Source organism: Eleutherodactylus coqui, chromosome 12, assembly GCF_035609145.1.
Source record: "Eleutherodactylus coqui strain aEleCoq1 chromosome 12, aEleCoq1.hap1, whole genome shotgun sequence".
Lineage (NCBI taxonomy): Eukaryota > Metazoa > Chordata > Amphibia > Anura > Eleutherodactylidae > Eleutherodactylus > Eleutherodactylus coqui.
Window position 1 is genome coordinate 93,186,909 of NC_089848.1, and position 16,239 is coordinate 93,203,147.

At 43.9% G+C, this 16,239-nt stretch overlaps 1 protein-coding gene across 5 annotated transcripts in view; it reads left to right on the top strand.

The window, feature by feature from the left end:
* Positions 1–16,239, top strand: part of CDK14 (cyclin dependent kinase 14) — a 509,998-nt gene that overhangs the window by 214,896 nt on the left and 278,863 nt on the right. The gene's annotated exons all lie outside the window — the stretch shown is intronic.

The following is a 16,239-nucleotide window of genomic DNA, read 5'->3' on the forward strand; positions in this document are numbered from 1 at the left end:
GCAGCTGCTGAACTCCCTCCCACCTCCCTTTTTCGGCAGCTCCCATAGGAGTCTATGGGAGCGGCCAGCGTATTCCCGGCCGTGCGCAAAAGCAGGCACCGTATGCGCTATCTTTTCCTGACGGCTGACGTAACGCACTGGAAAATCGCCCATCTGAACAAATGCATTGGAAATTCAATTCTTCAGATGGTCACGATTTTCAGTCAGTGTCTTATCGCGGCAAATGCCGCCATAAAATGCTTGTGTGGCAGAGGACTTGGGCTGTTCGCACACAGGCAGCTTTCATTCAGTCTTGCTATAAATTGGTCCGATTTTTTTTTTTTTTTTCATTTAATGCAATTTTCATGCACAATTTTTATCTGTTTTATATGCATTTTTCAGACACTAAAAAAAAAATCCCATCCTGATTATTTTTTATTTAATATATGGCTCCCATGGTTACATGCGTTAAAAACGAATTGCACTTGTATGATGCATGTTTTTTAAACTCATCCATAGATTTGAATGGGTGATTCTCGTCCGAAAAATGGGACGTGCTGCGATTTGTCTTATTTACTTGGACTATATATCCAGATTTTAAAAAATCCCTCCTGAATATCCAGATTCCAAAGAATGTGTTCCATTTCTTTACAATTTTGGACCCGATATATCCATTCCAAAAATTTGGAAAAATCGTTGTTGTGAATAAACCCTAAAACAGTACGGCCCCTGCACACGGGCGGAAATTCTCCGGCGGGATTTCCCACAGAATTTTCGCCGCTGCCCGCCTGCACAGGATTGCATTACAAAACGCAATACTATGCAGATGGCCGTGATTTGTCCGCGTGAATGCAGCGATTTAGGAAAAAAATATTATTTCCAAAAAAGGGTTTTTATTATGGAAAAGTGGAAAAACCTAAAAAAAAAAATTGGTATTGTAATTGTAGTGATCCGCAGAAAAAAAAATCTATTGTGTCATTACTGCTGCATGATTAACGCTGTAAAAAAAGAAAAAAAAATCTCTGGCAGAATTGATTGTGTTTTCTCTCCCTGCTATCATAAAAAGATTAATAAAGTTTCAGAATAAAGTGTTATGTACCCAAAAATGGCACCAATAAAAACTACAGTTCGTCACGCAAAAAACAAGCCGTCATACGACAGTGTCAGCAGAAAAATAAAGTTAAGGTTTTTGAAAAGTGGAGATAAAAATCCCCACAAAATTGTTGAGTCCTTATGCACAAAATATGTCCTTAAGGGGTTAAAGACCAAACGGGTCTAAGGGGTCCAAAATACAGATGGAGACAAACTTAACATGATTGGGATAACTTTCTGGGATGAATCATCTTATGCCATTCAAGCTATTGTTACCTTAAGGGCTTATTCACACGGGCGTATATCGGCTGGGTTTTCACGCGTAGCCAATATACGCTGCCCCTCTGATGCATTGGCTTACAATGCTTCAGTGCACAGGGGTGTATTTCCGCTGCTGGTGGTGGCAGCGGCATAGACTCCTATGGGAGTCTATGCCAGCTGCTGGAGAAGGGAGGTGGGAGGGTGTTTAGCAGCGTGACTGCTAAGCTCCTTCCCCCTTCTCTTCTCCTCTCCACCCCTTGCCGCTGTTTGCAATGGGAGGGTCATTGCTGGCTGCGGACAATGGACGGAAGCTAAGCTCCGCCCCCTCCCATTGCAACTGGCCGGAGGAGAGCGGAGGTGAGCCCAGCGAGGGGGAGGGAAGGGGGAATGTCTCCCCACGGCATTGTGGCCTCTGCATATATGTGGCGGGCCCTTTTCCACTCAGGCATTTTTACGCCACCTGTGGGCGCATGTAAAACGCCTACGACCGTGTAAATGGGCCCTAACACAACCAAAGCTGCTATAGAGGAATAGGAAGGACAATAACACGGGGGCACAGAAAGCTATCATGGCGCGTTAAGAGTCAATTTAAACCTCATCTGTAGCAGTAGAAATGATATATTTCATTGAAATGGTATCATAAATAATCATAAAAAATAATATTCTACCATAAAACACTTTATTAGATTTTTAGCAGTTTTTTTCTATAGTAGGCTCTAGTTAACTCTTTAATTCTCTCTTCGTTTTTTCCATAACAGAATGGTTGGTGTTCGGCCGGTTTTAGACTTTTCCATGATTTCTCACTAAGATTAGCGGTTTTGCACAAAGCTTTCCGTCGGTGGCAGCCGATGATAAATGGGATGAATCGGTTTGATATTAACATAGCAAAGACAATGCTGGCATGTGTCCAGACACCGGGGGAGCCGGGATTAATTATGCGGTCCGCACAACATCTCTCAGACTGAATGGGTGAACACAACAAACCCCTTAATAAAGCTGTCTGTCTCAATAGCGGGTGTCACATAGGATACAATCCAGTCCGGGCGCTCTCTTTTCTTACCGTTTTATTTAAATGAGATCTGTTGACAAGTTACTTATTTGAATCGCTTCCCATTGTTTGGGCTCTTTATTCTGTCCATCACATCTATCGCAAGGTCGTCGTTGCCGGATACATTGTATTTTAGGTATTTTTTTTATTTGCAGAGATCTGGATATTGCCTTGACTTGGGGGATATTTTGTATCACTATTGGGAAACCAAAAAAAAAATAGTTTTAGTTGTCCATAATAGCCAATCACAGAGCAGAGTTCCGGCAGGTTGGTACCGGGTTAGTCCAAAAAAATCTTGTAATATTAAATACTCTTGTATAACAAAAACGACAAAAGTAGAGGTGACCCCTTTATTGGCCAACCAGAAGAATTATACCTGCAAGCTAACGAAGCTGTTTAATACCCCTTCGTCGGGATTTTGATGAAGGGGCGTTAAAGAGACTTGGAAACACATATAATACAATTTTATTGGTTGGCCAATTAACCCCTTCCCTCCCCGTGACTTAAGGGTACGTCATGGGAGCCGGGTACTTCCTGCAAAATGACGTACCCTTACGTCATGGGGATAGCGCGAGATCATGACAGATCTCGCGCTACCCCGCAGCGGGAGCTAGCTGTCAGTCATAGCCGGCCTCCTGCTGCAGCAGCAGGGGTGCTTCGGAGATGTGCCCTCCGCTGTTAACCCCCTCCCTGCAGAGTTCTATGTAGATCGCGGCATGGGAAGGGTTCACAGAGGAAGCGCACTCCCTCTGTGAAGTTGCCGGGCTCTCGTGATATAATCGCAGAGAGTCGGGCTGGTTGCCATGGCAACAGGACGCCAGATACAGGCGCCCTGTGTTGCCTAAGCCTATGTTCGCTGTATATTCTTTAAAAAAAAACAAAAAAAAAAAACAGCACTTAGATCCAAACCCGAATTTGGGGAGGCAGGTTCTGCACAGCCGGTTGAGAATGAACTCCACTTCTCATATCACACAGCAAAATAAGCGATAAGGCATGGCAGGACAGAAGTCCTGCCATGCCTTATCACAGCGATCATCAGTGCTGTGCTTTAAGTACCCCAGAGGGACACAGATGGTGTGTTAAAAAAAAAAGATAATAGAAATGTACAAAAAAGAAAAATATAAAAAAAATTTTTTAAAAATGTTAAAAAAACATTTTTAATGCTTTTTCTCATATTGGCATACAAAAAAGGTAAGAAAAATTAAAATGGCACATATTTGGTACTGATGCTTCCGTTACGACATGTACAAGAAGTTGAATACACTTTTTATTCTGCATGACAAAAAGCGTAAAAAAAAAAAGAGGCAAAATGCTAATTTTTAGCATTTTGCCTCCCAAAAAATGCAATAAAAGTAATAAAAAAAAACATATTCCCCCAAAATAGTACCAATAAAAACTACAGCTCGTCTTGCCACAAATAAGCCCTCACAGAGCTCCCTACATAGAAAAATTAAAAAGTCACAGGACTTTGAAGGCAGGGATTTAGAAAAAAAAAAAGATTTCCAAAAAAAAAGGGTTTTTATTGCAGAAAAGCGGAAAAACCTAAAAAAAGATATAAGAATTTTGGTATCGCTGTAACCGTACCGAGCCGCAGAAAAAAATGTATTGTGTCATTTATGCTGCATGATTAACGCTGTAAAAAAAAAACAAAAAAAACCTATGGCAGAATTGATGCGTTTTCTCTCCCTGTTATCATAAAAAAATAATAATAAAAGTTTTACAATATAGTCTATTTACCCGAAAATGGCGCCATCAAAAACTACAGTTCGTCACGCAAAAAACAAGCCCTTATACGGCCGCGTTGACGGAAAAGTAAAAAAGTTATGGCTTTTGAGAAATGGAGATGAAAATTCGCCAAAAATCATTGCATCCTTATAGGCCATGTCCTTAAGGGGTTAAAGTATCGCCTCTTTAATATTTTTGTCTCTTTTTATATAAGGCAGGCTGGGAAAAGGAAGATGGTCACCTGATTGCTATGAACTCCTATATTTGCACTAGTCTATATGGATATGTCCGGGTTAGCAGAATCGTTAAACTACTAATTGAGCGGGAACCCCTATAATCAACTAAAAACGGCATGAGGCTGGTTTCACGCAGCCGAGCGCGATATCACGCCGTGAAACTTGGCCCAATATCTCGCTCGGGAACGTGCGATGTACCCGTGGATACAAGGCATTTTTGTGTCAAAAATACCCCCCATCACTTCAGTACAGTTGTGATCCTCCGGCTCGGCTTTCAGCTGCATCGGAAAATTGGTAAGAGTTTCCCATTGTTTTGAATGGCATGCCTCACATTGTATTCGCGATGGGGGCGAGGCATTCCAAGGGCATGCCCAAGAATAGGACATGCCGCGAGTCCTAAAAATCGCTCATGTGTATGACCCCATTCCAAAGAATAGGGTTCATATTCACGTGAGATTTGTATGTCTCACAGCGCAAAAATCTGGCATGATTTTCTCAACCGCGTGAAAGCGGTCTTAGAGTGTGTTCACACCTTGCTGATTTGCTGCAGATTTTGTTGCAGATCTGAAGCAGAATTCAACTGAAAGGGTGAAATCTGTATCAAAATCGGCAACAAATCGGTGACCTGTGAACTCATTCTCTGGGGGGGGGGGGGGGGGGGGGTATTCACAGGGGCAATTTTCCCATGCGAGTTTTATCTGATTCAAAGATGGACATAACTCACACGGGCAAATAAGCCATACATTTGGTTAGGCTTTTACTGACCAAAATCTCACTTGCCAATGTAAATAGAATCATAGAATGGTAGAGTTGGAAGGGCCCTCCAGGGTCATCGGGTCCAACCCCCTGCTCAGTGCAGGATTCACTAAATCATCCCAGACAGATGTTTGTCCAGCCTTTGTTTGAACACTTCGATTGAAGGAGAACTCCCCACCTCCCGTGGTAACCCGTTCCACTCATTGATCACCCTCACTGCCTATTGTACGGCACTTAAAGATTTTTTAAGGGATTGTCCACTGGATAAACCTATTTTGTAGTAAGTGTTCAACTTTCATGCAGCGCCACCACATGGCAAATTAATTATTACACGGTACCCGTTGATATCAACTGCTGGTTTGTGTTATACAGAACAGGATGGGTCCTCCAGAGTGAGAGATGATTTTTATAACTGCTCTCCACTTTTGCCAAAAGATGAAGATCCTGAACAGAGGACCCCCCCCCCCCCCCCCCCCCACAGTGTACTGACTCCGAATTTCCTAATAGAGTATATGGAGATAGGTTTTCTAGACTGGACAACCCTTTAAATTTGGTATTTATCATGGAGCCACAAATATTTATTATTACTTGGGGTTCCATTATACCTTCGTCTATTGGTTGTTTGTACCCCTGAATACTTCCTCTCTCAGCTAGAGTAAGAATAGATATTACCTCAAACTCTTTGTTAGGCTCTGTTCACACTAACATCATGGCTTCCAATTATAGCCTCGCCGTGACAACTTTGCCGTTTCTGATTCCATTTTTCAGACGGCCAAAATGGCCGTTGTCATCTTCGGACTACAAGAGCATGTATAGTGCATTGGTAGTGTTAGGGTTACAAATGTACTGTAGTTGCTCTATGATTGGCCAGTTCTGCTTACATGATCAGTGCTGGCCAAACAGAGCATTTCACAGTTAGAAAATGGTGGCAGACGAAGACAAAGCTCCAAACCAGTGGAGCAAAGGGGCCAAGAAGATAAGATACAATACAGGAAAGATACCCTTCCACTCTCCAGTCTTGGAACAGAATTTTGTCTCGAAAACTGTAGAGTCCCTTTAAAGGGGTTTTCCAGTCCTAAAATCCTGATTGCCCATCCTTAGGACAGGCCATCAATAGAAGATCAGTGGGGATCGATCAGCTGTTTGTCTGCTTCCTCCATAAATCAGCTCAGTGCCCAACAGCCCCGTTCCCACTGCAGTGGACAGGCTTAGTATTACAGGTAAGTGAGTTTGAACTGTACAGTAGCCTTGCTTTGTATTGCATGCAAGGAGAACAGAGCAGTCTGTCTCCTGCAGAAATCATCTCAGTGTACTGGCCTAGTGAACAGCTCACCAGTGGGAGTCCCCGGCGTCAGACCCTCGCCGATCTACTATCGATAGCCAGTCCTGAAGGTGTTTTACAATTGGACAACCACTTTAAAAAATAGCTGATCATAAAGAATAGTTAAGTCTAATGTCTGTTATCTCCAGGAAACTTGACAGCAAGAGCTTAATTTTCCTGCAGCGCCACCACAGGAGAAATTATGTATTGCATGCATAATCTGGTACAACGCTAATAAACGGGTGTTAAGAATGATCTGCTTCACAGTGTATCCGTATAACAGATGTCTTGCATCGAACAAAAGATAATTCTATCACACAATACAACCGCTGGAAATTATTTTTTTCCCGACGAGCGAAAACCAATAATATACAGATTATCTTTTTGAACTTGGAAGGGCTTTGTGTGTGATTGTGTGATTGCTATTGTGGATGATGACCCTTGTTACTGCTATATAGGAGAATTCATTTTTTTAACAATAGGGTGTCAGGAAATTTTTTATCTTTTTTTTCAATAATTACAACTCTCCGCGCCACTTCTGGGATGCACCTGTCACGTCAACGAGAAGCGCTCTGCGCTTTGTAATTAGAAATATTGACGGAGTCATGAAAATTATAGTGTTTTTCTTGAAAACTTGTCATTCATGTTTTTATTTAGAGGGGAATATTATTTGTAAATGGAATTTAGGTGCAATTCAGAAAACCTTGGCCGGCCATTTTTCTTATGCTTTGTTCACATCTAGAGATGAGCGAGCGTACTCGGTTCGGCTGTTTTTGCACTCGAGCACCGCTTTTTTCGAGTAACTGACTACTCGGACGAAAACATTCGGGGGGTGCCGGGGGTGAGCCGCGGGTTGCAGAGGGGAGTGGGGGGGGGGGGGGGGTGAGAGAGACAGAGCTCCCCCTGTTCCCCACTGCTACCCCCCGCTCCACCACCCGGCCCCCCGTCCCCGGCGCCCCTGAATCTTTTCGTCCGAGTAGTCAGTTACTCGGAAAAAGCGGTGCTTGAGTGCAAAAACACCCGAACAGAGTACGTTCGCTCATCTCTATTCACATCTGCATTATGGTTTCCCTTATAAATCCACTTTAATTTTCCAAGGGCAGTATAAGAAATGAATGCTGTGTTGTGATTGGTTGCTATTGGCAACAAAGACAGCTTTTATTTTAGACAGTTTCATGAATTTCCCCTATAGTTCCTTATTACATAGTATACCTGGATGTATTTGAAGGTGTGGGGGGAATCTAGCCAAGGTTAGATTGGGTGCATACTTGTACTATTGCACTCTTTGTAGGAAAAAAGATCCCTAGAAGGAGTGGTCTTTTTGCTTCAAAACTCGGCATGTAGTTCCATCTCAGGCAGATATACAAATGATTAGACTTGTGGTGTGATTAGATGAACCATCTTGCCACCTGAGGCCCTAATAGTGGTTCCACCCTTGGCCTATAAAAGTCTCAAGGCTCCTTGTGTGTAGTGACCTCTTCTTCCGCTTGACCAGTAGACACCTCTACAACGCAGAGAAGAGATTTCCCTCAGTAAACACAGTTTGAGAGGGGCGCATTATTAGAATGTAAGAAGCTGGATGGTCACATCGACGAATTGGCGCCACCAGGGCCGTTCTGAGCAGACTGTTAGGAAGTTTTGAGACCAGAGGATGTGTGAGGGCACGTACACAAGGTGACGAACTCAGGACACTGTCGACAGATCACCAGTAGATAGGATCATCTGATCGTTTGACAGGCATGAGCAGTTCCAACGATCATTGTCTGCCATCCAGAGACAGGTGGTGCCATTGTTACAGGAACAATCTCCAGGAGCTTGGCTGAAGGACATTTGGTCTCACAGAGCCCATTACGTGTTCTGTCTCTGACACCCACTAACGCCTTCCTCTGCAGTGTTGATGTATCCAAAGTGAGAAACCAACAGCACTCTGAGTTATGCTTAATAATGCAGAGGTCTTTAAAGTGTATCCCAAGCCGCCCATGGGACCATGGACCTCCAGTCCCCCTATAGTAGCCAAAATAGAAGTGGTGGCAGCATTCAATGGTGAATTTAAATAAAAGCCAACTTTTATTGCTCCATATTGTAAAAAAGTACAGGCGACGTTTCGACTAAAGGTAGTCTTTCTCAAGCCTGGCTTGAGAAAGGCTGTACTTTTTTACAATGTCACCTGCCGCTGAGCAAGGTAATGGAGCTATGGGGGTGGGCGTATGTATAGTATCTGTATTAGCGGAAACTAACTGCGGTCAGTGAATTATAATAGGGGCAGTGTAGGCGGCCATCGGCACCCTAGGGTCTTGGATTCAAGGCGGTTGTGGACATCACAGAGCCTTGGACCCGGGCAGTTGTGGGCATCCCAGAGCCTTAGACCCGGGGCAGTTGCCCCTACCACCCCTATTATAATCCACCACTAATAACATTCATTGTGTACAAGAAATTAGACAGATGCGCCAGACCAGGGGAACATAGCCAGGTGGGAATGCTAAAAAATTTTGGAGATTTTGGACTTTGCAGTAAATGCAATGCCATTAAGTGTGACAAATGTGCAAATTGGAGGACGCCGAAGTTGATGGAGCTCAAAAAAGGTAATACAGTATTTTGCCGTTCACAGTCCACAGAGCAGGCAGGTGTGCACAAGTCCAAGTAATATTACACCAAATTAAGGCCACCTGTCACAGGCGCCATAGAGAATCAATTATCCAGGTTGACATTTGTTCATTTTGTATTCCCTCAGTTTACACTGTCGTGTATGTGTTCTCCCCAGACCCTTAATATTCTGTATGATCATACTCGGGTGATTGGCGAGCAGCTGCTGGGTGAAAGTGAATTTTTAGCTCTTTGTGCAATTATAATATCTAGTATACAATATATATGTGGAATGGACTGTTCTGTGCTGACCCTGGGCTCTTCTAGTACAGCAATAGGAGAGTAAATGGAGCTTATTCAGGTACATAGTAGGCAGGCTGTTCCATTTCTCTTTATCAAGGCCCATGCCTGCTCTGGGCACCCGTCTTGTGCCTCTCTGGATTCTTCACCAGATGTGCTGGAGCATTCCACATGTTGTTCCCTGCATGAAGGCACACAGGGGCAACTTAAAGGGATTGTACCAACATGCGCATAGTCCCTCCCAAAATGCGGGGCTTGGAGGAAACAGCTGATCGGCGCGGGTCCTGCTTTCTACACTTCTGGCAATCAGCAGGAGTGAAGCAGGTTATTGTACGTGATGGCGCTGTGGTGACGAGGTGGAGGCAGAACGCTGTTTTTTACTACTACTACTATCTCAAAATACTCAAAATATCTACTGCAACAAAAAATTGTATTTTTTGACAAGCGGAGTTTCACGCCAGCGTTTACTTCGCCTTCATTCCTCCTTGGCACTTGTTTCACAGGCCTTCTTCAGTTATGCCCAACACCTGTTACACTATCTGTTGACCGACCTCTTCCACTTCGTAGGAGTTGCATCTTCTCATTGGACGCCCGATGTCGTAGGCATCACCAGCACCAGGGTCTCTCCAACTAAACATGCAGCACGACCAATACATTAGACCTCCTCATATGTAGCCCCGACCTCTTCCGCTCTGTAGGAGCCGCGTGCTTGGAAGACAGAATGTGCGATGCCATTGACCTCATTACCCCCAAGGTCATCGTGCAATACTTTTGAACTCAAACCGCCCTGCCTCAGGGGCCTTACTGTGCCATTACACATCACCTTAAATGACACATCATATGAATAACATTACAAGCTTATAGCCATTACTCTACTAACCATAAACTATGGCATCATAACCAGACTATGCTACCCTTCTCACAGCCTTCATGATTCCACCCCACCCCTCTTCCCCACTACCCCCTGCCCAGGGATTTTATATTATGCAGTCTCAGGGACAGTAGTCCACTCACACTCTCTTGATACACCTTGACTGTTCGCTTCCGCTTCTTTTTTCATCTGTGCTATCTCCAACACGATAGGTCTGGCCGCTGTGCTGCTGTCTCTGGTAATGGCCGCCCACACTTCCGGTTCTCTGCTCTCCACTGCCTCGTGCACTCTGCTCCGTCCACTGCTGCGTCAGCTGTACTGCTCTTGTGACGCAGCCTAAAATTCCTTTTATATACATCTGAAGCATCGAGAATGTTTTCCCCTTGGTTTTGGGGCTTAGCTTCTCACACTGACCCTATAGGGGGGCAATTCTTCCAACAGGTAAGAACTGCTAGCCACATTACCGCGAATATCACTAAGAGGCTGAGCCTCTTGCTCTGGTGCTTCCATGTGCCTTCTGCACCCTCTCTCCTCCCCAGCCATGGCACTGGCACGATGCCTGAAGCGCCTCTGTACTCCTCTCCCCACCGCCCCTCCTGACTGCATCATGGAGGGAGCAAGATGCTGAGCCCCTCCTAAGTGTAAGGTGATTTGTGAAGTAGCACCTCCCCACTACAAGGAGAAGCCACAGCCAATCAAGCATTTCGCTTGCAGCGCACCCTGCTGGGGGTATATAGTAGTACTGGATGGCAGGTCACATGAGTGGCCAAAAAGAACTAAGCAACTCCTCAGTCTGGGTCATTGAGGGGGTTTGCATAGACCCTGTTCTATGACGTTCATATGTCCTAATGCATTTAGCACAACCCCTTTTAAAGCTCTTAGGCCCTAATGCAAGATCCGTAACAAGGAGCCTTGTGTAATGTGTGTCTTTAGGCCTTTGCTTTTGCCTATAGCCATTCCCCATGTACAGGCACCATATCGCCTTTATTACAGATTTGCCGCATGGTTGTGTTCCTGAGGGTTACATTAAGAGAAACCTTGCAATGACAAATTCAGCTCTACTACATACTTCTTTAAAGCCAAGAAAAAAAGGGTAAAATATGTAGCCCTAAAAGTAAAGCCATTGCCTATCATCCCGACTTCACTATTCTAGGAGCGTTGACGACCTTTATTGAAAAGCCCCCGAATGTTACTTTGCTGTCAGACACTTGAACGGTTTTCTTGCATTCCATAGAAATCTTTTTACAATTCTTCCTGTATCCAAGAGCTCTTCAGCCCATTACAGAAAGCTCAAGCCCTCGGCGCTGTGAAAAGAGACTCGGGCTGAATACAGCACCTAGGATGAGCTCCTGCCTCCTGCTGCTGGGAGCCCGGGGCCCCACAAAAGACCTAATTCAAGGATTCGTGAAAGGCTTTCCTTGTAGCAGACCTCTACTTATATGTACTGGACACTGTAAAATGCCTAGCGATGCTTGATGGGTAAGAGCGGTGATTTGGGGTTGTATCCTTTTCATGGATAGTTAGCGGCATGTACCATTGAAGCCAAGCGTCTGGTGAGAGGGCTGCGTCCCTAATTGGTCTTATTTGTCATTAGATGGGTTGCCTAGTCAGAGAAATCGCCTTTCAGAATGCATCTCCTAGAGCAATCTACGTATCTCTCCAAGTCCCACTTTCAACATCCCCTGCATAGAGCTGGAAAGGCAGCGGCTTGTGAGGCTTTTCTTCTCCAGTGACCATTTCATGAGAAACTTAGTATTACAAGACTGATGGTCAGATGAATGTCCACCTTTGTAATGCAAGGGCTCAAGTCTACCAGAACTCAAGCTGCTCTTCTAGTGTATCACTCCGTTCTGACTAATAGAAGATTGTCTTGGCACAAAAGTTGCAAGAACCTGTGCAAAACTCCTCTTTCCAAGTGCTACATTGGTAGGCTGAGTTCACATCAGGGTTATAGTGGACCTGAGTTTTCAAAAGTAGCCCAGATCTTCATTAGTTTCTACTTAGCTTCTGTTTGCACCTAGTTAGAGCTCTGTCAATTCAGTTTTCCACATAGATTTTCTTAAGTTTTTTGCTGGTTGAGGGGTATCCTAAGCCAGCCATACTGTACTGGCCGGGACTTCCTCTCTCACACTTCCTTGCGGGTTACATAGCCCTGCTCCAATCACCTGCAAGGCAGCATCTGAATGTTTGACCCTTTGCTGCATGTAGTAACTAGAAGTGTCCGCATGTCCTAGTTACTAAAGAAGCCAAATGCCTAATGACAGGCAGTGGATTGCAAACATACTGGAAGGGAGACCCCTAGTGGCAGGCGCTTTAATCTTGATTTTCAGTGGTGCAAGTATATTACAAGATTAATGGTACACAAGCTGTTAGATGATCAGTGGTGTGAAAAGTTAGTAGTTTTCATTTAATCATTTGCTGTTTTCTGTTCCCTCATAGTGTAAGGAGGCAATGGGGAGTTAAAGTTCATTTATACAAATGTATTTGTTATGATAATTAAGAATATACATCTTTAAAAAGATATATTCTGTTGGGTGAGATAGCGGTAAATGCCACAGCAGGCCAGTCTTATGAGAGCCCGCATGGATTTTAATGCGCATGTGTCTGTAATGTTTTAGAGGGAAGAGGAGAAGCTAATGAGAGTGAAGGAAATGGCGATTGCCCAGAGTATGGAGTTACGGTATGCCCCAGCCCATCAAAATTTACGCCAGTAGTGGCAGAATACTAAACTACCAGAATCCCAGTGATTAATTGCCAATAGCAACCGCTCTGCTGTGACCGCCTCTTGACTTGCCAAGAAGGTCCTCTGATCTGGAGTGATAAGTCCCATTTCCTGCTGAAACGTACAGATGCCCGGGTCCTCATCTGCTGTAAATAGCATGAAGTTGTATCCTTTGAATCCACTATTGGGATTCAACAGACCAGTGGTAGCGGCATCATCTTCGAATAGGGAATGCTACAAGGAACTTTTAGCTGACCATCTGCACCCATATCTTCAGGAAGTCTCCCCTGATCACAATGCCAACTTTCAACAGGACAACGCTCCATGTCATTGAGCTTGGCTCACTAGGAAGTGCTTGCAGAAACACGATAATGCATTTTCCGCACTCCCTTGGTACCCAAGCTCACTAGACTGTAACCCTATTGAACATGTTTGGGATTTACTGGAATGGGCTATGGGGTCTACTACAAAATGTGCACCAACTCACAGAGCGGCTACAGCGGGCATAGGCCAAGTTGAGTATGGTAGAGGTTTGCAAAAGCCGTGATCACCAAAAATGTGGACCACCCCAAGCTTGAGTAGGCTTTCCTAATGCAGTGATCGCTCAGTGCATATAAACGTGTGAACTATCCTTATGAAATAGCAATGTGTTAATCCACTGTTATTAAAAAAATGGAATATTAGGAATATGAAGGAGTTCTGAGCATCATGGTATGAGGTCTTTCCATTGACTTTTTTTTCTGAACCTGTGCCAGGGTCCAAGTTGACTTCTGAAACTGGTATATGTCTCCCGAAGGGTTTTGTAGACCCGAGACATTACATGAAATGCTCTAAAACAGCGGTGTAATTTTGGATCGAAATTAAAATGACTTCAAGCATAATCTATAACTAGTGTGCTGTTCTACTGCTCGACTCTTCATCCATCTGGATTGCCAGAAGCAAGAACCGCCTCATTGTGATTGTTCACTCATTTCTTCTCTATTCTTGTATCATCAGGCCAGACTACCGTACTTCATAAGATTGTTATTTCTGAACAAATCCCACAATGTAGAGAACCACTGGGGTAAACACACAGCTGGATATGACTGACACCTCATATTACTGGCCTAAATGAGTTACTCCATGATGAATGATGGCGCCGAATCAATAAAGCGCAGACCTACGGTTATGTACATCTTTCTGTAGAAGCGTAATTGATCCCAGAAACCAATATGATTTTATCTTTATTGAAAATGATTTTTTTTCCCCTAGAAGGAAAAAAAAGTAATAAAACTGCAAAATACTGTATAAGGTTTCTGGCCCAGGAATTTCCTGCTTGAGGGGGTATCATTCGCCCAATGAAAAATGAGACATTTTAAAGGGTTATTCCCATCTTGTAAAGTGATGGTGTATAGGAAATGCCAGCACTTTTATGATCCGTGAATCCAACATCTGGGACCTCCAACGATGTAAATAAAGGGGCCGCGGTACTGAATCAGTTCCCTTCACTGTTTTTTCCTGTGCAGTCCGGCCACTTGAACAGGGAACTGCAGCCGTCCCCATTGTATTAAATACAGTTCCCTAATGAGTGTTGTGGGACATTCATTTTCGGGATCGGTTGGGATCAGAGAGGTCACACCCCTATTGATCATAAAGTGATGGATTATCCTACAATATGTAGATGCAGAAAAATGCTGTCTTCACAGAGATACTGTTTCCCCGAAAATAAGACAGTGTCTTATATTAATTTTTGTTCAAAAAGGTTTAACTTTTTTACATGTATAGCTGCCTGGACACTATTTAAATTGACTTTTTAAATTAACTGTTAGCAGGACTTAATTTTGGAGTAGGGCTTATATTTCAAGCATCCTCAAAAAGCCTGAAAAATCATTTTGCATCCTCAAAAATTCTGGAAAATCATGCTATGTCTTATTTTCAGGGGGTGTCTTATTATCAGGGAAACAGGGTAGTGTCCACAAGCCTTTATTGAATGAAGTGCTTCATAAAAACAGTCAGATGTCTACACAGGACGCTTTTCCACTCCGTAAGGAATACCCTTTTAATGTGTCAATAGTTATAGGTTTTGATGTATGTGCTCTTCAAGGGAATCTCTCAGTTTGAACATGTCAGCGGGCTCAGCCAATCACAGCCAGCACTGGATGCACCAATCACAGCCATTCATTGAATGGCTGTGATTGGCTCAGCCAGCAGTTGAGGAACCAATCAGAGCAATCTCTTGCTGGAGGTGGGGTTTTTAAACCCTGTTACTAGAAAAAGATGTTCAGTCGGTGATGACAAGTGGTCGGCAGCCAGCCTGGAGCTCTGGAGAGCAGCTGCTGAGTCCTGGACGGGGGCAGTTGGTGAGTATTGATTTTTTTTTTTTTAGGTCGTGCAGCTAGCGCTGGCGTTTAGTGCTGCCAAAAACGTACGAAGTTGTGTCATGGGCAGTGCTGAAACCGCTGCCCATTCATTTCAATGGGCGACGCAGGGCTGAAAACGGCCAAAGATGGAAAATGCTTCGCTGTCAAAACACAGCGTTGAAGATGCTGCATTTTGGCATTTGTCTGAACAGCCCCATTCAAATAAATGGGCTCTTACAGCTCTTAGGACTCCTTCCCACTGGCGAGGGCAATATCGGGCCGTGACGCAGTGCCACGCAGGACAACCTCGCAAATGTGATTGAACCCATTAAAAAAAAAAAAGAATTTTATATCTGTGCTTCTCACAACGCACAAATCTCACACAATTTTGATGCCAGTGTGAAGGCCCCCTTAGTGTTATGGACCGTTGATCCAGACTCGTGTTTAGCGAACCAAACCAGAAGAACCCTGTTTAGGGTAAAACCTTGCTAAAAGCTTAGTTTGAGTTTGTGCGGAATCGAACTTTTAACAAAGTTTGACCCGAAACGGGGTTCTACTGGGTGGGTTCACTCAACATTAGTTGCAATTCAAAATTGGATGACTGGAAAATGTCTTTGTACCACTCGGAGATTCTAAAAACTTGTACCCCTGGCGCATGCATGAGCCCATAATAACTAAATATTGTATAGTGCTGTTATACCGCGGTATACTTTAATCACACGTTCTGTAGCATTACATGAAATACATGGTTTAGCCTCACTGCTTGCGCCACTTTAAATATTTATAGTACTGTGGCCAAACCAAGTAACCATGCAGAAGTCTTAAATCAGACGTCCCCAGCCTTATCCTCATGTCTAGGCAGTAATATATTAAGCAAATACTTGCCTATGCCGGTGCATGCGTCATATCCAATGGGGACTTGTTACCTAAAGACTATCTCCGTGTAACACTCAATATATAATTCAGGGTTCCCTCTGAGGACACAAGTAGCAAAAATCTTCCAGTA